Source organism: Trichoplusia ni, chromosome 12 (assembly GCF_003590095.1).
Source record: "Trichoplusia ni isolate ovarian cell line Hi5 chromosome 12, tn1, whole genome shotgun sequence".
Taxonomy (NCBI): Eukaryota; Metazoa; Arthropoda; class Insecta; order Lepidoptera; family Noctuidae; genus Trichoplusia; species Trichoplusia ni.
In genome coordinates, this window is record NC_039489.1 from 4,991,264 (window position 1) to 5,016,652 (window position 25,389).

A 25,389-nucleotide genomic window follows, 5' to 3' on the forward strand; every position below is an offset into this window, starting at 1 on the left:
TATTTAGTACAATAACGACATCATAAAAAACCTATCTGATAAAATACTAGGAGTAATAGGGATGTAAAGTCTTGATATCGATGCCTTACAATGTAATTTTTTGTCTTGAATTTATAAAAACGTATCTTATGGGTGGGCTTATCTAAAAAATGTACGTTAACATCATGTCTATGCAAATATAGGCGAAGTATTAAAGTCCAGAAAGACATAAAAACAGAAATGTTTTAGACCCGATCTGTTTTATAAGAAAAGATTTTTGCAAGAATCCTTTTTGGTTTCGTATCCAAAGCGTAAAATCGGTACTCTGTTACTGAGGGTCTGCCGTCTATCTGGCGGTGCTTTAACAGGCTGTATGTAAAGAATCATGGTACCTAGACAGTTAAAATATATTGTTGTACTGTTTTTTTTTTCTGAAATATAATAGATTCGGTCGAATAGTGCATAACAAAATTTTGGTGTACCGGCGTCCCGCTGGCAAATTTGTCTCGAGCGAATCTACCCCTGAAAAATATTTAAAATTAAAAGTAGTCGAATTGCCCGATTTGGGCGAATCGACTTCTAAGCCAAAAAAATATAAATCAGCCAATCGATTTATTTATTAAAAACATTAAATCTGTTGCAATATTCAACAAAACTATCGACATACATACTTTGTCTGTTGGATCTTATAAAACATTTGTTAAACATAGAAATGTAGGTATGTAAATACATAAGAATAGTCTAGGTAGTATATTATAAGGTAATGTGACATTTGCGGCAAAGAATTGAACTGGAATACGATCGATTGTTAACTTCCTTTTGTTTTGTCCTCGGTGTTTCATTCAGTGAACTAATCTAGGAACAATCACAAGTCTTAATGAGTTGCCGTCAAGCACAGTAAGTTAGTAAAAAATTAAATCCTTAACATATTTAAATTCAAAGCCTACCACGCCTTAAAAAATATTAAATGGGATCACGCTTCTACAACCATAATAACGTACTCTTAGACGTGATAATAAACCCTCTTATCCATAAATCCTAACAGCTTTATCGCAAATCGAAATATTACCCTCACATCAACACAGCCACGAACTTTGATCTTCATCAAATTCCAAACAGGAATATTTACGACGCTACTTAACTATTAATTGAAGTCCTTAAAATCCTTTATCTATCACCTTGTAACAGTATGTTGTAAAGACAGCAACAAAAGTTTAAACATAGACACATTAACAACTGCTATAAAATCCTAATGTAATTTTGAATGCAAAATAGGTTTAATTATTACAAGTTAATAGAAAAAACAGTAATACTGATATAAGGTTTTAAATATATTTTTCAATTGATTTTTATTCCTGTCTGTACAAAATGATTGAAGTCAAAATGTCTAGCCAATCCAGGTCAACGACTCAAGGCTATTGAGTATGACGGAGCGCTAGGAATCTGTGTAGGCGCGATCACGTTGTCACTGACATGTTCACGTTAATATGTAGTGATGGACATAATTTATCGATAAAATATTTAATAATTTGCTATTCATATTTATAAATTCCCGTAATCGCTGTCGTTTGGTTTGAATGTTTGTGGCGTCAAAATATTCGTGCTAACTGAACATACGTTTCCATAGTTTAATTAAATGCGTAATTTAAATATTTAAATCACGATTCTGAGAGATCTTATTGCATAAGTAAGTTTATTAATATATTGAGATTTATTTACGAGTTACTCGTGAGACAATATTGGAATTGGATTCTATTACTGGCATATAGTTTAACTTAGATAACTTACTTAATAAAACAACAAGAAAAAATACTTTCAAATGAAACAAATAAATTAAAACTTTATGTCCCATAACATAAAGTATATTTTCTCCTACAGCTAGAACGTACATCACACATTTAAATGAACTACCTAATTAAACAAAATTTACTAAGACAATCAAAATAAAATCGTTAGAAAAAAGCACTTTATACATCTACATTGAGTCATAATATCTATTAAAATTTTACGGCGACTTTAAGTCGTAACGTTCGTCGCACGTTTTATAGCCGCGCTAACGTCGACAGTGAAATATCGATATAATTTTATCGACTGTTCCCGTCACTAGTACACTGATAGTTATATACTAGTGTTGAGTCGTGATTTTGGTTGCGTTGTTTGCTTATTAATTTGTTGAGATTAACAATTAATTTATTGATCCACTTTCAAGAACTTGTCTCGGTTCAATAATTATTTCGTAATCGTTTTATATGCGGTTGGAATTTATGTGTGTATTAGTATTTCGTTGGATCTGCATGCGTTGGTGATAAGGCAGAAGATATTGCAATGTAGAAATGTTTATCACACTTATCTTCTTCATTATCTAATGCATTATTAGTTCTGAATACTTCTTTTTTGCCTTTAGCAAAAGTCAAACTCTACTTGTATTTGAAAATTAGCCTAAGGAGGCCGAAGATTAAACAGACCCTAATTATTTATTTATTAACGGTTTACTCACACGTATTTGTCGTTTATTGTTATTTTTTTACAATATTCCTGACACACAGCTATCCAAAATCATTTTTCTGACTTAAAACCACGATCTTTTATAAACAAACATAATTACAGATTTCATTGGCTTATCAGGGCTTAATTACAATTCATATTTAGTATTAATTAATACGAAATTCAAATCATGCATGTCTATGATAACAGACAGCCGTCACATTTACATTTACCTACACATATATAATATCGAGTATTTAGCAAGGTTTATGGAAGATACATTGTACAACTTGAAACGTTGATTTTGCTTATGCACTCAAAGAAATCATAGGAATATTGATTCAATGAAATTCATCCATGAAAAATCACCCACATAATAGGGATGATGACATTTTTTCTTTGCAGTGCCCGTCTTGTATTTTGTATAATAATGGATACGTATTTTTTAATTTGTCCCGCAAACATAAATTGACCAAATTACAGTGAATGAAACTTACGCGTGACGTCACGATTGAGTATAAATTTTACTCTATCGTTACGACACAAGCCCTCTCCCATCCATCTCCTAAACTTTAAAGCAGTTAATCTTTGTAAATTCTAGTTTTTCTGAAAAAGGAAAAAATACGTGTCTCATACTTTTCAATTATCTAACTGAGGGACTAATGAGATTTTTTTCTTCTTATACCCAGTCATCATCCCTATTACACCATAATTTTCTTATATACATATGTATATATTTCTTTTTTGAAACATTGTAGAGAAAAAGATTGTAAACAAAAGATCTCCACACATAATCGCTATTCGTAACATCCTGTATAAAAACTCTATATTATAAAACACAAGTCATGTGACAAGATTATGATGACTTTATTTATGTTCGTCGTAATTTATCTGACATTTCATTAAATAAGTTATATTTTCATGTTTTAAGTTTACAGCTTTATGTGAAATACTGTGATTGTATTAAATGTTTAACATTTTAATCAGTTCGGTGTCGGTTAGAAGGCGGATGCTAGATCTAGATTTAGAAAATATTTTTGGGGTTCCGTACACTATGAGAAGAGGACCCTTTTTCAAGGACTTAGGTGCCTGCTCTGCTGTCTCTAACCAAGCTGTATCTTATGAACTGTGATAGCTAAGAAATTTAATTTTATAAAAAAAAATCTTGGTAAAACAACGGTAAAGCTGATCATAAATTTGATGGGCGACCTTTTTTGCTACTTTGTTTTCTGGAGCTAGCATATAAAACACGTAATGAAATACTTTATTCAAAATAGTAATAGATATATTTGTACGGCCGTTCAATTACCTCTTGATAAAGAGTGAAGTTCATCACTTCCTCAAATCCGTTCTAAGGTTCAAATCTTTCCTCCACAATTTCCATTCATTTCCAACTCACCCCACATAATTAAAATAAGTTGGTTTTGACTGGCGTTCGACTGGCCTGTTGGTCTAGTGGTTAGTGACCCTGACTGCTATACCGGAGGTCGTGGGTTCGATTCCCACCCAGGACAAATGTTTGTGTGATGAGCACGATCATTTGTTCTGAGCCTGTGTGTAATTTGTCTATCATATGTATTTAGCACTATTTATATAAGTATGTTTATCAGTTGTCTAGTACTCATAACACAAGCTCTGCTTAATTTGAGACTAGATGCTGTTATGTGAATGTTGACCAATATTATTATATTCTTTTAAGTAAAACGTTTAGCACATTACTTTGCTTCTATAATACAGTCACTTAAACAATATTTAAAATAACCAGCTGTACTCAAGATAATAATTATAATGATGGTTCCTCATTAGCATATACCGTCTCATCATTATACCATATAATCAGACGAGATGGGAATAACTCGGGAAACAGGACGTACTGGTTTACTAGACCTTAGCATGCACATTCTGGATGCATTTTGAACCGAAATAAGTTGGCAATGGATTGAATATTAAGTTATATAAATAACTATATATTGTAGGAAACTACCTGAGAACGTCTCCGTTTTTTCATTGGTTAAAATATTGTATGCGGTTGGAGTTATATTAAATAGACATTTTCACAGAAAAATATGAGTCGGTAACACAACCTAGTGAAAGTCTTGTTTAATTCATAATGTTAATTATTCTACTGAATATACGTGTTTTTCACTGTAATCCTCCTAAAAAAAAACTAAAAAGAAAAAACGCCTTTAAAAAAACCGACTTCATATTGTACGTAACTAAGAGAGAATATGAAAGAACTAAAAAACAAACCCCATCTCCAAAACTGCTGAACCGATTTTGATTAAATTCACAGTATTCAATAACATGAAAAATGCCTCGTACAAAGAAATACATCAATGGCGCTAAAAGGTATATCAATCAACCTCCGACATAACATTAAATAGCCTTAATCCGCCCTATTTTTTGAAACTTATCAATATTTAGATTAACTTAGAATACAGGTCGAATGACGAAATTTTGAGTTCTAAGAAATACTTTTATGAGCCTTGAACTTGTTGCAAAGAATTTGGGTTACATTTTATCGCAACCAATACGCGGAAATGAAGATGTGTCACCGAATTGAGTTCACAAACCTGTTATACAGAAAATGATCTGAATATTATGAACGGTACTATTTGAGACCCGATTTAAAACATACACTGTTAAGTGCGAGGACATAAACAAGAAAACATCATTAGACTCTTTTCAATAGATTGCACGTCCCACTGCTGGGCACAGGCCTCTTTCTGCAAAGGAAAGGTTGATGCTAGCTCACTGCGGTTTGAAGATTTCGACGGTTCTATTAAAATACAGACAAAGCAATTTCCTTCTCAATACAATTTTAATAGAACTTTCAAAATGGAAAGAATCCTCCCTTTTATATAAAAAAGATTAAATTTAATTTCATTTAAAGTATACAAAAATGTTTACTTTCTTTGTCCTTAACTTAACCTTGCATCTTCACCATCGGTATTAACCACCAGCTGTTCTGTAAAAATAAAAGAAAAATAACAGTCTACACTACTATAGAACTACATACAAAAACACTCTTATTACCCTGCCATAAGATCTATTTTCGTATTTCTATGTCCGTTTCATGTATCTAACTTGCTAAGCTAACACTCTTATTACGAAGTCATAAGGTCCAATTTCGTACTACACCTTTGTCTAGTCAAGAGACATGCAATAATGTACTCAGGTTACAAACCCCGTCATATTGGAAACGGGGTAGAAAAACCGGTCAAGTGCGAGTCGGACCCATGATATTAAGAATTCCGTACGATTCCGATTCCGTAGTTAAAATAAATGTTTCAGAAAAGGTCGATCTTTCATTTTATGCATTTAAAAAAAACCTTTGAAATTCCAACTGCCTTGCTATCGAAGTTCATAAGATTCAGACAATTCACTGATGGATAGAACAGCAGACCCTTAATAATCTAGTTCCGTTTTTATCCTTTGTGTAAAGAACCCTGAAAACCCACGATATTATATTACGGGTTAAGTACTGTCCTCAAAGGATATTAAAAGTAGAATTTAGCAATAAAGGGTTAACATTTATTGCTGGGCTTGTGTACTTTAAGTAATATTGTGAAATGTATAAAATAGCTATAATAAAATAAAAATACTATGTCAAGTCCAATAAATCTAAAAATGAAATCATTCTTTCGTCCTGTTCGATATGAAAATAATGCTAAATCAATAAAACCGTTTAATCAAATTAAAAATGCATTAATAAATAACCTACCTACTTATTAAATTAATTTCTAAACTTCCTAAATTCGAAATGATTTAATACTTAAGAAACCAGCTTAATACGTTTCCTATAAATTGGTATAATTCACACGTTATCATTATGGCTTATTTATTTAATTATATGAATGAATATAATTAATTAAATTTCCGGTGACCGTTTTAATAGCCGTTTAGGTTTTGACGGTGGTTTGATTCTCATACGAAATCATTTCCTTATTTTTTATCTTAAGTTGCGCTATAAACAACAAGACCATATGATTACAAAAATAAAAGTTAATTAAGTGATGTACTGAAATTTATTTTAAAATTTTTATTTATTTATTTTACAACTTATTTATGTACACAACATACAACATTGATCGTGAAAACATTCGGAAAGACGTACCTGTACAGGGTACCTCTTTCCGATGAGATGAGCAGTTACTGCTCACTTCATCTCTTAAAATAATATAAATTACAAAAACCCAAGTTTGAACACAGCAAAATAATCTCCCTACATAATTAGACCGAGATTACTGCAAACCAATAATAATTTCATTCCAATCAAATACGACAAAATATAGGTTATAATCATAGCGATCCATTTTGTATAGCTTACGGAGAAAGGTCAGTGAGGTATGAAGGACTCTTATGCCCAATTATGGGCAATAATAACCGTATTGGGCTACATTACCTAGAGACCACTTATAAAGTAAATTTGTTGCAAATGTGGAAGAGGGATAGCACTCTACGCCAAGTATAGCTCTGTCGCGCTCACACAATTACTATTTTTTTATTTTAACGGTGCTTGGTACAGGGGGACCTGTATAAGTTTTCAATTACTTACTTATATTGACAGAAAATATGGTAGGCACGAGTTTTATGTAGGGTTCAAAAATAAACCACGGTTTTTAATAACGCTTATTATAATAATGTCATTCGGATAAATTATAGTTGCAGAGCGGCTGATTTCAAAGGCACTGGATTGGTCTTGGAATTACAAAATATTGAGAATGGAATACAAATTGAATTATTGATTCTTTTTATTTATCATTGTACTAGATTTTTTTGTTAAACTGGCTAATTCTTGAGGTTTCGTTCCGAAGGGTAAAATTGGAACCCTGCTACTAAATCAAATCAAATCATTTAGTATTTGTTAAACATAGTTAGTCGGAATGTGCATTTTCTAAAGTTTCGCTGTGCGTCCACCCGTCTGTCACCATGATACCTCTGAACCGTGATAGCTCAGGTTTTTGTTTCATAGATAATATATTTCTAATCCCTCTACAATAATTATTGTACCCTTACACTGGATGTATTAAGAATCATGTCTGTAATTTAATGGTGTACAAAAAAGAACATTCAAATCTCAATTAATTATCAAGCTCCAGTTCATCATCAAATGCATCCAAAAACATTGTCATAGGCCTAGCCTTTTCCCAACTATGTATGTTGGGGTCGGCTACCAGTCCAACCGGTTTCAGCTAAGTACCAGTGTTTTACAAGGAGCGACTGCCTATCTGACCTCCTTAACCCAGTTACCTGGGCAACACGATACCCCTTGGTTAGACTGGTTGTCAGACTTTTTCATGCTTCTGACTACCTGTAACGACTGTCAAAGATGTAGGAATAACAGCCGGAACCCACAATTTAACGTGCATTCCGAAACACGGAGGAACTCGTTATAACAAATATGGTCACCCATCTATAGACCAACCGCATCAAGCATAGCTTAACCTGTGATCGAATCACTTATGCGGTTATAGCTTAGCCACGAGCTCCTCGCATCCCAAAACATATCATTTTCCAACATCAAGTTGCGATATACCAAGATTTAAGTATAGCAATTATATTCTAAAATTCAAGTTTAATAGCAACATTAATGTTGACAGTTCATCACTACATAAGGCAGCATCCAATTATGCCATTTCTATCTTTGATGCGTCATCTCAGAGTCACTCAGGATAGTCAAATGGTGTATTTAAATTGGTATCAAGTTGGGATCAATTGCTAGGTCATGTCTGTTGGAACTTGGAGCTCTTCGGTATGATCCCACGGTAGGAGAAAGGGGATATGTGTGTGAAATCGACCTATTAAATTGAATTTTAAAGTGTACCAAAATATGTGAAGACTGAAACAAGTCATGTGCGAGTATTAACTCTGAGTGTTCCGCACAAATAAGCATGTAAAAACGATTGAAAATGGCAAAGACATACATAGAGACAGATGATAAAAGCCTCAATAATATGGACCCCAAATAGATAGAAAGGGTTCAAACAGACCTCAGTCATTTCATAGAAAATGCTTACTAAAATATTACCTAGCATTAATTAAAACATTCGGTTTATAAGGGTTTTTAGATCAGTCAGAGGCAACTTACAGTTTTAAGTTCTTGACATAACTTGTTCGATTTGATCAGTAGCAATAACGCCATGTCGAAATCTTCAGGCAAAAGAAAATCACCTTGATGCTTATTTTCACCCCTTAGTTAACATACATTATAAGGCTCGCATCAGTCGTCATAACACAATAGCCTTCGACCTTTTCAAACTAAAACATTACACTAACAGAACTCTCCACAATTTTAACAAATGACACACGTCACAAACGACTCATCCATACTATTCCAAACACACAACATAAAGAGAAGGAGGAAGTGACATTTGAAATAGAAGTATGCTTGGAACTTGAAAGTTGATAATCAACTATAGCATTAAATAAAAAAGAGATTTCAAACGATTGTTTTTACAGATAATCCTTTCCTTTAGGACAATTTATATATGTCACAGATTTTGCTTATTAACCATTTTACATATTTTTTATCATTAAATCGGTCGCAAGTCGAACTGGCACGAGTTTGACTCGCAACTAGGGTCCAAAACTAGTTGGGCAATCCCGGTAAATACACGTGACTAAACCGTTGCATTTATTAGTGAATGATTTCCCTGAAAGTTACTATAAAAATACTTTTTGGTATTGAAAAGAAAAAACGACAAGCAAGTCATTGGCATGTGTCATTAGAAACAGAAAATTATTTTTCCACAGTGGTACCAACACTACAGCAGTGTAAAAGCACTTCCCTCAATTTCTCAGTTCTACGACTTTACGAATAGCTTCGAACCTAGGACCTTGCGTTCGCGGAAACCATTAGCCCTTAGGGCCAAAAACGGTACTGAAAATACTTGGTACCGATACTGTCATCATTTTGTGCTAGTCGTGTGGAGTTTTAGTATATTCAAGTTCCCCTTGAAGGCATGGGCAGAGGTCTCTGAAATATGGTGTGTTATGTGGTGAACGTATGAATAATTATCTACATTTGTTAGAAAGATATGTATATGTTTATATGTCTACAATATACATATGCAAACTAAGCAGAGCTTCGATTTTTCTTTATACTAAAATGTTGTACCTTTATTCGGTACGGCACTCACTCATATGTTAATCTTTATTTTCATCATATTACTTTTTTAAATCTTCTCTTAAAATTTTGCTTATGATTTTTTTAAATAATAAATAAATGCAGACAACATCACATACATTGTTCTGAACCCAAAGTAAGTTGCTTAAGCACTTGTGTTATGGAATTCAGATGCAACGAAGGTACCTCAAACACCCAGACCCGAGACAATGTAGAAATGTCAATTTTTACATTGTGACCGACCGGGGATCGAACCCGGGATCTCAGAGCTAGCGACACCTTGAATCCGGTGCGTACGCCACTCGACCACGGAGGTCGTCAAATGAAAGAATTGTGTGTTTAAATTAAAAGTTATTTAACCTCTCGCAAATAATTTATGTTTCTTTCAATGCACAGACAGCGAAATTTTGACAACATCACCAATGAATTAAGATATCGGAGGATAAAATAAAATTGTACTAAACCATATAAAAAATAAAACTGCTCTACTCTCAGGACATATTTAATATATAATTATACAATTTTGTCCCTTAATATCAACCAACTAGACTTCGAATTCGCGCTACCTATATCAAAGCAACCAACCCACAGTTTTGTTCTAAATTATCGAGATTCCTGAAAGCTGTATCTACAATAAATTCTTTAGCAAAACTATGGCGTTTATTAAGCAATGATTTATATATAACGCGGAAATGATCAGCGCTATTGTGGCACAAAATTGCGTATTGTTAAGCACTGTTTACACAACCCTCCTATATCTTAAAGTGAAGCCTTGCAGGTGTGGGAGCGAGAGAGAGTTATAAATGTAGAGCGGCGTCCCACTTGCACATCTACAAGTTCTATGTTTAGAGATATTAAGAGATGTTGATTTTAAAGGCTTGTGTACATAGATCGGGTTGATTCAAGAGACTTGGAGTGAATGGGAAAGATCTTGAAGATGATTTGAACTTGAATCTGAAGTCTACATCGTTCATATAGATACATCTGAAGTGTTTGTATGACATAATGATGAACACCTAACAGAAAAGTAAGTTCAAAATGTATGAAGCTATTTTTATGAAAATGTTCTGAAAATTATAGGTTTAAAAAAAAATATTGACATGTTCTCAATTAGACCCGAAAACCTCTAAATTAACTACATTTGGGGTTCCGTAAAAAACGGAAGTATTTGATGACCTTACATTTTATAATTCATCTCGTTCTAGATCCTAGACATAGATCTAGTTCGTCTATAATTGCAGAATCTAAGATAACAGAAGGATCATAAAGTCGGCACAATTTCACTGTTATGCACTAAGCATAACTTTCACGTGGGTGACGGGTCGGCATCGAACCCGCTACTCACAGCTGATTTACCACTACACTGTACTGTGCAAAATAAGACAGAAGTCCAAAACAGAACAGGACCCCAGGATAGTTAACTTTCATGCGAGAGTAAGAGAACGAGTTGATTAATGGTCATAAACTGACGAAACAAAAACACGACAACACTTAATTAAAATCAAACAAGTGTTATACAATTAAACTCGGCATACTATTCCATTTTAAAGCCTGGAGGAAAAAATAGCTTACTTCACCACTAAGGTATTTAATATCACGGGGGGTTTCACAAACATTCAAAACACAAGCACAAAGACACCCAGACTCAGAACAAGCAATCGTGGATCACACAAATGCTGCTTCTATGGGAGGATCTAGCTAATGTCGCACTCAGAGCGTTTGGCGTGGTGACCCCAACCACTTGGCCATCAGTACAATTTGCAAATCCTTCTGAGTTCCTCTACAATGCGGCATCGAACATAAATCTCTCGTTTTATCAATCCATTGATATGTTTATTTCGTCTTCCGCATCTCGAAAACAATAAATAGAAATATTTGTGTTACAACAACCGTATCGAAAAATTTATGAAATCTGCTTCAATGTGATAATTTATTCCGATAATTGTGTTCTATAAGTTTGAGATAATGTCTTAATGGGAAATATAGAAGTCAAAATAAATCGAAAATAAATGTCTTTTCCGTTAAAAAAAAACGAACAAGCGCGAGGTATTGCCACGCTGAGGGTTCGTACAGAAAGGAAAAAAAAAGTATTTTGATAAAGCGGCAACATTCTAATTTCTTTTTATTACATCATTTTTGGAAATTTGAACTGTCTGGCCAAACCTGGTTCATGAAATACTGTAGATGGCAGACGGAGGGACAGACAGCTGAGCCTTTGTATACGGTTCCGCTTTTAGCCCTTTGGTAACCCTAACTTACACACTATTTGCCTCAACCACCCATCCACAAGCTAGCCTTAATAAACACAGCTTACTGTAAACACTGAAACACGTTTGAAGTCTAGGTTTAAATCACCGTTATGTCTCCATGTGCTGCGGTGATAAAGCGTTCCGATATATAAGATCATCTCCAACTTAAATTGTTAAATGTAAGGGTTAATGATTTTTCAGGCAATTTCAGGCATTTTTCGAACCTTACAGTAATGACTCTAGTTGCAAAGTTCCAAAATGTCATTACTATAGAGAGGAACCGTCAAGAAACTATGAAACCAACCAAGATTAAAACATAATGTAACCATTATCGACATTCGCAGTCATTTCGACTTACTAAGACTTGTCCAAACGACCCGTTAACACCTATAGCAGTTATAATAACTGTCAAAACTTGATAATACAATTGCGCATTCATCCAAATTTGATATTGTTCAGTGACCTCAACTAGACGAGAATTACTTAGAATAACATATTTGTTATAACAATACAACATTGGATTGGGTGTTGCTTAAGTGACGCGTGTGTCGAAATCGAGTTTTTAGAATCGGTAATCGATAATTTTTATTCGTCATTCTTTTGGGATTTTTGGTTGATTCTTTGATGATTCAAGATACTTGGAAATGGTATTGGTTTTTTAAAGCGCCGTTTGTGCATTTCCAAACAATTTAGATCTTTATGTTAAATGATCGTCGTTATGTTTTTGATCTTTATTGTCCTACGTTCAATTTAAAATTCTATTATTTTAGACAGCATAAATTATTATTTTTTAGTTTTTTGTCCCTCAGATGAGTTATCTAAAACACTTATACTGTTCTTAAACTTTTGTCAATTATATTCAAAATGTTGGTACCAAGTTGTATCCAAACGTTATCTTACCTTTTGTTTTAAGCACACAACATAACAAAAATAACAATCACAATTAATTATCTATTTACCAGAACGAAACACAGCCCTACTAATACGTCAAAATATCAAAGATATTTAACCTCTGCCCCGAGAGCCGACACTGGTGTACTCAACTTATAACAATGTAGTTAGCGGTTACCAAACTCCGTCAGTTGTCACTTTCGACATTGTTTAGTTGCGTAACTTTTAGAATACTTGTATTGTTTACGAATTTATGAAGGATTGTAGTTTTTGAAAACGTGGCCATGGTTTTATTTTACGAAATTTTATCACTGCAACAAAAGTATAAAAAAAATATGTCAAAATCGTAAAACAATAAAGGTTTGTTTCATTTGACATCCAACAGTTCCTTTAATTTTTTTTTCTATTCTTGAAGATATTTCAGCCAGTTCTGAGTTTGAGTGTTTTTTTCGTTTGACTTAAATGTTAAGAAAACCTAACAAAAACAAGGATTTAATTCCTTGATGGAGCATTTTTTGGAGCCGCTTATTCCTTACCAAATTTTATTTCATCAAATGAAGATGTATGGCTTATAAATTAAGGGGAAAATACATATATAAAACCTGACTTATTAACTCATTGAAATCGTTTAAACCGATTACAGTCTTAATTATAATAAAAAATGTAATTATCTGATCATTAATCTCTAACAAGCTTTATAACCACAAAAAATCTATCATTGATAAACTTAATTTGACGTAACAAACAACAGTTAAAATTAACTATCGCAGTCATAACGTTACGTTAAGTAGTTAAAGCGTTAACTTGACACTTAGTCTGGAAATAGTTTCGTAACAGTCAGGGTTATATAAATATATGAGCACTGACCAGGCCTTTGAACTGACCATGCGTGTGTGGTCTAAGTCATAAGCGGTAGCGATTTTACAGTACCTAGTTTGTGAAGTCTATTCGTTTGAATGTATTTGTGCTTATAAATCCCCTGCGGCACAAGGATTAAATTGCTTAGAACGGAAGCTCGTTTTTTCCAAAAGAAAAATGTTAGATTCAATTAGGAATAGAATTCTAAATACAACTTAAATATTTATAAAATGAAATGAGCTTTCAAAACAACATATATATCTAGAAAAATCTAGAGACGAAACTAAATGTGAATTAACATTAACCCTAGTTCCAATAAGCAACAGCTAAGCTAGCTGGAAGAAATCATTAAAATATCTATTGGGATTAAACTAAAATAACTATAAACCAGTCTACCAATATGTCAGTTAAACAATGAAACCCTATTTTTTTCTAATACAAGAAGCTTAAAACAATTAAAAAATGAAAAAGAAGCTTTTGCCCAGCAGTGGGCTACAATAAGCTAGCAAAAAGCACTATTAAATGATAACAAATCTCATCTATACTTGTCTGTAGCATACATTGTTTATTTACCCGCTTGTATCTATTACCTTGGACCACACTTAGCGTCCCGTTAATGAGACAGTGACCGATATGTAGGCGAAAGGTCGAGTCGTCTGCGTTTACCTACGAGCATGGTGATTCTGATGCAACGCTTATCGCGATGGGATACTGTAACATTCAACACAAAAGGAATATGTAAGTAAGACTTGGTTTAAAAAGGTTTTCTTTCAGGTTTTTGTGGAATCTCGAAAAGGTTTCATGAATTTTTCGGTTAAAGAGAAGGATAATGTAGAAAAGGAACTTTTAAGTTCAGCTAAAAACAATCGAGCAAAGAAAATCCTTCTTGCTAAAGTTGAATGAAACAAATTAGCAGATGACGAGTTGTAATGATAAGTTTTCAAATTCACACGCATTGTTCCTTTTTTGACCTATTCTCAAAGTGTCTATTTTTAAAGTCTGTTGGTCTTTCAATGAGCATGACCCAGCCAAACTGACCAACAGTCTCAAAGCTCTAGCCGAGTAAACTAATATCATATCAATGTAAGAACAAAATACTTGCTAAAACAGTGAAACAAATTACATAACGTGATCAAAAAATCATTGCACCGCTTCAAAGGTGTTAATACGCGCGTTGATGTCTTTTGTACATACAAATCAATTAAGAAGCAACGTAGCGAATCTAATTTTAATTACTTGTTTCAATTAATTGTATTTATAGCTTAATATATACTCATAATACCTGCAATTTCCCAAAGCTGAACAAAGACGTCTTCTCATCTACAAAAAAGGAACCTAGGAACAAAATAGGACAATCAAAAGAAATAAAGCTAGTATTGTATACCTGCAATAAATAAAAGTGAGTACACCCACACACACTCAGACATTTTTACTACGACGTAAACTAAACATTAACTGACACCTAGACGTTTTATAAAACAACCTAACGTCCATGATATTCTAAAGCCTTTTATATTTTAAGTAAAATTTATCGATTATATTGATACTAAAATTTATTGATGACATTTTTGTGTTTGTTCGATCGACACTCTTGCACAAAACAATCTTAGAAAGTTCCAGTTGTTTTTTTTTTTGCATTGACTCGCGACACTAAGTGTTCCGTACAGAAAGGATAAGGACGAAGCAATTCCCAAAAAAATATGGTCAACACTGGCAGAAATTTGAAACGAAACAGTACCTTTGTACCAATTATTTTTGTATGTATGTGTTTTTCTACATTTTTTGTGTTATGTATAAATGAACTCATTTAATCTACTAATGCCTCTAATGACCGTAGTGTTTAGGCAAAGAAACTAAATTATGCGTACGAAGTAGGCCAGTGCACGCACGCCTGATTAATTAGCTATGTTTACGATCAAGGTAATTGTAAATGAAGCGATTAGATTATAGTTTAAGGAGCGATACCTACTTAATTTTGTGTTTCGAGAAACGAATATTGTAAACATATTTTTTGTAAATTATGCCTTACCACTTTATATAATTATTAGCAAAAAGTTTCGTTCAAAATTGAAATCTCATAGTTGTTATAAAATATTTGATTATTTTATGTAAATCGTTCTTACAATGTTATGAGACAAGCCTATATGCGTCCCACTGTTGACTATTGGGCACAAACTAATTAAAATAATAATTTTATAATACTCTAAGTTTATGACAATCTAATAATTGACATAACCACAAACAGGGATTAACAAGCAAACATTCGTATTTGTTTATAAGTATTTGCCTTCTTTTCCCACTCTGTAGATAAACTCATTAGTCCAACTCAATTATAAATCCACCATTAAAGCAAGCGTGACCATAAACAACTCTTCTATTTTTAAACATAGCCATAAATACACATTTAGCATGTACTAATCAACACACACTCGCTACACAAGTTTCACACCAAATTAGACACACTAACGCATGGAATTGTCGGTGCTACAAAGATGGAATATTAAACAAAGCCTTTTTTGGAAAGATCTTAGTTCTTAAGCTATGCTTTAGGGGTCAATGTTATATCGTAAGCCTTAAGAAGATTCTTTAATCTGTTATGTAATATTCTCCAATATATCGCGAATATTTTCATTCAGAGACACTATTTCATTTCCCCCTCTTTCTGTCCAAGTCGAAAAGCCAAACCCACAATTTGATCCCTGCCTAGGACAATATGGGAATCTAGGAAGATCTGTATGTCTTGGACATATACATGTGGGAGCGTCAGGAACATTTTCCGAACAGTCTAGGTTGGCCTCCATCTTGGGCGTATGAGCGACGGGATGTTCGAAATAAAAGCGTCAATGTTATCTTGTAGATTGTATAATGTGAACTTATAACATTATGGAGTAGAATACAATAGGACGGTTGAGATGGAATATTATTTGGAGCCAATAGGTTAGTACGTGCTCGCTATTTTTATGACAACTGTCTTGACAAGCAAAACGAACGTCGTCGCACCTAGCGCCACCTACTACTCTATTCGGGGTAACCCGCTCCCTTTTATAATTTACCACTTACTCATTATAATAATAATTATGGACTATCTTAATACACATTTCCACAATCAATTAAAATCGTCTAAATAAACAAAGTATTCTCAATTAATCCGCGCGCCGTCATACATAACTTGAATGTTTGTGAAACCGCCAGTGAGAAGGATTAAATTCCTTACTGCGGGAGTGGTTTTTTTAAATCATAATAAAAGCAAATGACATAAACTTACATTATAAGGCATGTGGCTCGTAGCTGTGACTCTGACCGTATTAAAGTTCGATACATCGAGAATAATAAATGCAAAAAGGTGTCAATAATAAAATATTTAACAAGAAATGTTTATTGCGTAAGTAATACTGTGATATAACTTACATTTATTGCGTCTATTTTCAGAAATCGATTAAAAAGGCACTCTATTACCAAGGCACTTCGGTATCTTTTGAACCGTGATGGCTAGACTGCTGAAATGTTTGCTCTTTCCTTGTAGATTTTTAATATTTTCTTTTCTGAATGTATTTTTGTTGCTGCTGAAACAACAAATACTAAAATAAAGATCGAGGTTAAGCGACATTTTTGCGGTAAAAAAATGGGTTACTAATTTTGTTTTTAATTTTTCTATTTAAACGGAATCTTCATTGTTGTTTCTGACTTGAACTTGACTGGTTTATCATATCTTTGGCATACAATATGCTGGATTAAAAAAATGGACAACATCACATACATGCGGACAACATCACATACATTGTTCTGAAACCAAAGTAAGTTGCTAAAGCACTTGTGTTATGGAATTCAGATACAACGAAGGTACCACAAACACCCAGACCCGAGACAATGTAGAAATGTGAATTTTTACATTGACTCGACCGGGAATCGAACCCGGGACCTCAGAGCTAGCGACACCTTGAAACCGGTGGGTACGCCACTCGACCACGGAGGTCGTCGAAATCATTTTTGTTTGAGCATATCCCATACTCAAAATTATATAAACCTTAATTTCTTTATTTTATTGTTACAGATTCAATATCAACCCTGGGATCGCCATTTTACTCGTCTCTGTTTATAAGGTAAAATAACATTTTGACCTTTTAATCAACATTTACCCATATTCGACGATTCCTCGATTCTCCTTGTTCCTTAAATTACCCTAAAAGACCTAAAATTAAAAAACAATGCCTTTGGTATTAGTTAAATATTCTGTATTTAAGTCATGCTACAAATTCATTTGCAAAAAATGCTCTAGAAAGTGACGATGATGATAATAATTCTTGAAATCACATTTAACAACTTAGTATAAGACATTAAAATTTAATTTTCTAGATCATCTTTGACACTCAAAAAGCAAAGCATATTAAAACTATATCCATAAAGTTACATAAGCGTCATGTAATAGAACGCCAAACGTATCACTTGGCAATTAAAGATTAAACCTGCTTGCTCTGGAGCTGGTACCGTTAAATGAGGGTCAAATTAACTCTGTATTAGTCTCGTCTCAATCAATTCTAAGTAGTGCTTTGATGCGTGGTGCAAGTTACCAGCTTTGAGGCAAGATAGCTTGTTACTTATCATATATTTCAGCTTCTTGAGAAGGATTTTATTTTTATTTTATTTTAAATGATTCGCCTAAAATTGTTACACCTTTTTATGCCAAAGTTACATAGTGCAATAGTAAAAGTCCATTGTGTACAATATTAATCGGCAAACACAGCATTCATAAAAAAATGGGATACAATAAGAAAGTAGTTTTCCTTAATGATATGATATATCAGATACAGTGATATGACAAATGAATCTGGTCTAAAACAATCTTACATATTTTTAATATTTCTTAAAAATATTTAACATTTTACTACAAATATTAGTTTATGTTGATTCATGATTAAAATATGCGACGGTTTACTCACGCGTATTTATCGGGATTGTTCGACTAATTTCGGAATCCTTAACATAAGCTGTCACGGCAGCGAGCGAGTCTTTATCTTTAAAGAAAGTGGAAAGAAAATGAAAACTAATCACTTTTTTAAAACGGTATCATTAGGAACCAATAAAATGGTTGGGTTTAGTTGAGAATGTATTTTTTGTTATTGTTTGCAGTTCTGACACCCAGTCTTACTCAAAAACATGGGTTTTGGATATCAGTTAGGCAGTTGCAACGTGTTCAATATTGTTTTCAGTTGAATCTAGAGAGCCTAAACTCTTCTAAACATATATATCTTGGGCAAAGCAAGAATAGCATATCACAAACTTTTAGTCCAAAATCATTGTTATTGCATCCAACTCACACAATAGCTATTAAATAATAAAAGTAAAATGATGAGATCATACCTCAATCAGTTTCGTTCCAGCAGATTACGAAATTAACAAATCTTGGAACAATTTATATGAAAAACGGCACTTATGTCTTAAAAACAAAATTGACAAAAAAAAGTTTTCAAAGTAAATTTAAGCGTTGTATATCGGTAATTATTGTATTTAGCATCCATTTTGTGAATGCTAAACTTTTTATTTTAGGCATTTAAAGGTAAATTTATTTGGCCAAATGATTCTTTAGTGAAATTAATAGGTTTGACCTCTGATCCGGATTTTGTAGTATTTAGAAGTTATTTCTCTTTTTTAAAGAATGTAAATTGCGGAAAATTATGAAATAATCAACTGATGCTTTCATATTTAGTCCCGTATATTATTGTCCCGTATGTCTTGCTATAACATCACCGATGACATAACATACCGCTTTATGTGTTCTATTATTTCGTTAGGACGTCATTTAATAAAGCATATTGTTCAACATGAACATAAATTAAAGATGGTAGTCTATGAGTGATGATGGTCCACAATGAGTCTATAAAAAATATTAATCATGTTTAAGTTTCTAATCAAAACTGCGATGCCTATAATTGTCAATCAAATAATTTTAGCATCAATTCTGAAAATTAATGATGAGAATGTTAAAACTCACCGTCGGCTTTCCTACTATCCCTACTATTTCTAAATATCATCGAAGATAAGTCCTTTTTCCTTTTAAAGGGCCCCGGCATCCTAAATTAACTCTAAAAAAAGCATTTAATTTCAATACACTTAGATCACCAGTCACCCGCTCGCCTCTTGCACCAAACCCACTCGTTTATCCAGGAAGAAATTAAACCCGGGCAAGCACTTTAGCCCATCTAGATCTGTACGGCATACCGGCTAGGTGTTAGTATGTATTTGCAAATAAAATAACTGTTAAACACCTGAATTTGATCCCAACAAAGTTGCTGCATCGTGAGTAATGGAAAGGTTATCTAAGTAGCTTGAATATGTACTTACGGAGTCCGGACTGGGCTATTTAGACCCTTAGCGCCTGTTTCACAATCACTGTTTGGTAGTTATCAGACAGATTGTTGAAAAAATTGACAATCTTTGTATTAAAAAATCTGTCAAGTAATTTAACGGGAATTTAAGTAGTGGTTGTGAAACAAGCCCTTGGTCTATTTTAAAATAAAAGACACTTTATATACTCGTATACAAAGTAAAATACTTATGCATTTTATTTAGTTGGACTTAAAATGAAAAAATACAAAAAAAGAATCTTGTGTATGTAAATTATATTTATTTTTCAATTCACAATACAAAAATACCCAACATTTAATAGCTGATAAGAAAAAAATATGAGTTGGGGTATAAATTGACTAATTACATACACGTAAGTAATTATGTATTATTCAGTTACATACAAATAAATACAAGTCTTATATTTCATTAACTTATTGATTTACACTTTGTATACCCGATCAACATCGCTATTTTTATGTAACACATTTATATACACACGTATGACGGACAAACAGACAAGATTTCGTTACATTAGCCCGTGCGCGCAGGACGTTCACCCCATCACCGCGAAGCTGCAAAAAGCTATACCACAGCGTACACGACGGGACATAGTCAGTGTACACTTATTATTTTTATGTATATAAAATAAATAACAGGTTTTGTTTTGAATAATGATAGCCAATTAACTACATTTTCTATTTGTTCCTTTTGTTCATCTGTTTTTTTTCGAAACGACTCCCGCAGTAATAGAATTTCATACTTTTGTCGCGATGACTTCACAAACATTCAAGTAACATGCTCAAAGACACCCAAACTCAGATCTAATATTTTTATATCACAAAAATATTCCTCTTATCCCGGCATCAAAGTCAAGAGACGTCGCGCGTACCTTACCCCGGTGACCTTAACGAATTGCCTATTCATACAGTAATTGTTACTAATACACTGTAGCTTGCAAAAGCTTTGTTTAATTTTAACCAAACTTTTTACTTACACAGATGCTTATTTCCATGTCATTAATATTAATTTATCAAGTAAACTGCAGTGACAGAATTCCTATTTAATTTTTTTTCAGTGAAAAAAAACAGCAATTGCATTAGCTCCGCTAGAAAAAAAGTCGCTCCAACAATATCTAGTTCCACAAAAATGCCTACAATTGCTAAAACAATTTAACTCCAACAGTGTTACATTAAAATGTCCCGCAGTGCATGCACCTTGTTATAAATCCTTGAGCATCAAGTCGGAGTAGCATAACGGTGTGGACCAGTCCGAGTTATTAGCACGTGATGCAACCGATATGCTTGGGGTAGGCAGGACTGAGGTGTTATACCAATATATATGGATTTATTGTTTAGCTTTTGAAGGTTGTATACTCATAGGGTGAAACTGAAGTTTATTATTGAGGCTTATGCCATAGGATAAAAACTAAAGTCTTGGGGATAGTATTGAGGGTTATGTTGTTCGTCCGTTTGTTTCTAGGTTGTATCTCATGAACCTTAATGAGAGGCAGTTGAAAATTTTATAGTTTTCTAGAATAAATCGAAGTTAAGGAACGGTTGGTAGAGTCGTAAAATTCATAGGTGACCAATTTTTGTTTCTATTTACCTTTGAACTTTTAAGAGTCTTTACTGATTTTTATATTTTTTTTATAGGTTACTTACACAGAGAACAGCATCTAATCGGATAATGTCTGATTATACTTTAGTTCTCAAACTGTTTTACGAAACATGACTAAAATATAACAATAACATCTATTTTCGATTTAATTCTAATATAGCTTAATATTTCCCATAATTAAACAGAATACAGTAAGTACCAGTGCAATGGAATCTAAATTACAATTTGCAATAAATTTCTCTCACGCAAAGACCTCCTTTTTTGCTTTAAATATATAAAATTAAGTGTAATTGCCGGAAAGATAAAAATCTGTTACATCCTATCGGCAGTGATATAAGCGTAGTATAAAATCATTACCCTCTTTAGAAGATGTCGGTTATAAAATGAATTGGCGCTTTCCTTCTAAAAATATAGATACATATAAATAAATCTAAAAACCCACGTTTTTAAATGTTAGTACATTAAAATTTTACAAAATCGATTTAGCCGTTTTTATAATTGTAAATTGCATTGTCATCGAGTTTGAAGCTGCCCTGAAAATTTTAGACTGCTAGCATATCGGGAACTGCCTTAAAATCGAGTTGCAAAACCCAACCGGAATGACAAACAAACACGACGGGTGTGTATATAGAATCAACCTTAGAGTACAGTAACAAAAATCGGTCAAGTGCGAGTCGGACTCCCGAGTCATATGATTCCTTACAAAGAGACTTAAATTAAACAAATTTTCAAAAAATATTGGTCATCCATCTCATTTAATACTCTATTATGATGGTAGATGAACCGTTGGTTAACCTTCAATTTTAATTTTATTGTTTGTTCGACAATAGAAAATAAATACATCATCACTCAAAATGTCAATGCGGTTTATAGGAATCAGCTTTGTGACAGATGGATGGACGGTCGGCTAAGCCTTAGTAAAGAAGATAGAGTTAAAAAAAAAATCTGCAATCAGATGTCTGTATAATGTTTACTGATCGGTCATCTTCAAAACCCTTTTTCTTGCATAGAAAAGAACAGATTTTTCGGAGAGACAAACTTATCATAGTTGTCAACTTCTTGACAATAATTTTATTGATTTTCATATTTGAATTTGATTTTGACTTTAAACAATTTTGTTTTCACCTTTTGTATGACCTTTTTATTTTGCACAAAATATTGCAAATAATTTCGCAATTCACTAACTCTTACACTTGACCATGAATTGTTTTCATCAGTCAAGCGCAGAACATTAAAAAATATAATTATTTAAACAATTTTTTTACTACTGTTCAACAACAAAAAAACAATCAATTCTCAACTTTATTTCTTAACAAATAAAATGGATACACTCGTGTTATGAATATACTTGCAATAAGTAAAAAACAATAAAATTTTCAGATAAAAACCTTATTCGATTTTGAGCTTTAGCTTTTAAAATTTAGAGTCCATTTTAGACTGGTGTATTAGTATAGTTTTACTCGTAGGAAAACAATAGATTTCTGGGAAATATTCTCAGAACCGCGATTGTGTAATAAGAACTTATTAATTAAGAACAATGGTCTCTCAATTACTTTGACAGTTTGATTGTTTATGATAAGTATTATTTAGGTAAACTAGACAGGCGTATTTATGGCTAATAATGGTTTCTATATAAAAGGAGATAACTGAAGGTACGGCACATAAATTTATCATATGATTATCAATATGAAGGATATAATTTTTAATGCTGCAAGCAATTTTATATCATAAAACATCAAAGTATAAATATATGCAATTTGCTTTAAAGAAAAAATTTCTGTTTTACATATCTATTAATTGTTTAATTAACTAGAATCAAAATCAAAAGTTTTTATTTCAAGTAGGCCGTTTTCCAGGCACTTTCAAAACGTTAAGGTGATGACTCTAGTTGCGCGGTTCCAAAGTGTCACCCTTATGAAGAATAACCGGCAAGAAACTCCAATGCTCCAAGCTCCAACACATGTTTTAGTCTAAATTATCAAATAACTCCTCCCATTTTGGGTTGAGCGAAAAGGAGTGTCAGACTCTTACTGACTAAACCAACCCATGTTCCTTGCTTTCCCATTCGTGTACCGAGGCCACGGTAACCCCTTCAGACAATCCCGCTGCACCAGCAGGCATCAGCCTTACTGGGCTCCACAGCAATTGCTGACTTCTTTTTGAGGCGCGTAAATCAATAATTTGTACTTCATCACACATGTCAACAATATATAAACGACACATCTGTAAAACAAAAGAAAAAATGAAACCACCATGAAGACCGGTATATGTACAAACCGTTTCCCATCAAAATGCAATCATTATAAAACTTATAATTATCAAGCAACATAAATATGACGCCAAATTAGGTGGTATGGGACAGAGCAAGTTTTAAAACGCCATGGGAAACTCGTTGTAGCGGTCCATCAGACTCTACTTGGATATTGGGGCCAGGAAAACAGCGGGTTTGGTGACTTAAGTGATTATCACAAAAAGAAGTAGAATGGGGAAAGAAATTGTTTTTGATTCTTGCTTTAGATTTCCGTATCTAACTTTACGGTATACAATTATGTTGTTGGAAGTGAGGTTATGCTGACAATAATTTGGTAAGACACAGAGTACTTTTAAAACTGAAATAAATATTACGGTTCCCTTAAACAAATTCAGTCCAGTGCGTTGGACTTAAGACCTCAGAAAACATAAACATGGGATAAAGAAAAACATATCAAAAACAAATTGGACACCCATCCATTTTATGACTGTACCATTCCTTGCTTATTTATCGTTAAATTGGGAACAGATTCTGAGAAAATTTTCAAATGTCTCGTTAGATATAGCCGGACGAACAAAAGAACAACATTAAAACCAAGCCAATAAGCCTTAGTATGAAGATTCGCTTTTTACTGTTTCTTCAAGCTCATTACCAAGCCCAAGTTTCTTATTCCCGCTCGCTTACTTAGTGGCCCCACACCGCGCTCCTTATTTGTCTACAGCCGATCGGGTACAGTTACCCGCAATATTATCTAGCCGCTCACAATAGGTTTAATCGTGCGATTCGGTCGTGACGTACAGTCGACGACAGAACCGTTCCTAAGTAATATTTTCGGTATGAAAATCGTGATATGATGGGTATTGCATTTATTTTGTGATTTTTTGTTGGGTTTTCGATGTTTGGTTTTGATGCAAGTTTTATGTTGAATTTTTATTCAAATGGCAACAATCTGAAACGAAAATTAAAAAAGTTAAATAGTTGTAAGTGAAGTTCTACTAACAGGACTCTTAAAGCATTTTAATTTAATCATAACGCAAAACAAATTATATTAATTTTAATCAAATATTTTGAATAATGTTTGTTTCAACAATTAAACTAAAATAAAATCAGAAATAGTAAACACTATTCGTACTGTCTTACATTTTTTCACATTATATAAGCAAGAACTGATCCAACATATAAAAGTTTCACGACAAAATATTTAAAAAAAAAATCTTTACATTACCACTTTAGACAATACTATCGTATAGTCACAGGAACGTAAGAATACATACCATTCGCGAACCACTGAACAACGTAATATGAGTATGAAAGCGACAAACCAGTTCCAAAGGCAAGCTACCAAGAATTTATTATGAATCCAAACACTGTCATGTATTATGGGATACTGGGGACCTACCACGACGTCTCAAACTACCATTCATAAAGTTATAGGAAAGAGACCGCGCTCTACACGACGTATCACGCTATCTCGCTCTTACAACTGTAACAGCTGTTTGAGAGTTCCTAGTAGAGTCTCTGAAGCCTTGTTTTCCTTGACAACCGGTCTAACCAAGGGTTTTGGTATAGTCCTGGCACTTGTCTTG

The 25,389-nt window shown here is 33.2% G+C and overlaps 1 protein-coding gene across 1 annotated transcript in view; it reads left to right on the top strand.

Moving 5' to 3' along the window:
* The window catches only part of LOC113499160, a 104,796-nt gene that overhangs the window by 62,093 nt on the left and 17,314 nt on the right, over positions 1 to 25,389 (top strand). The window contains exon 4 of the mRNA XM_026879509.1: positions 17,642 to 17,690. The gene's annotated coding sequence lies outside the window, so the exon portion shown is untranslated. The remainder of the gene's footprint in view (positions 1 to 17,641; positions 17,691 to 25,389) is intronic.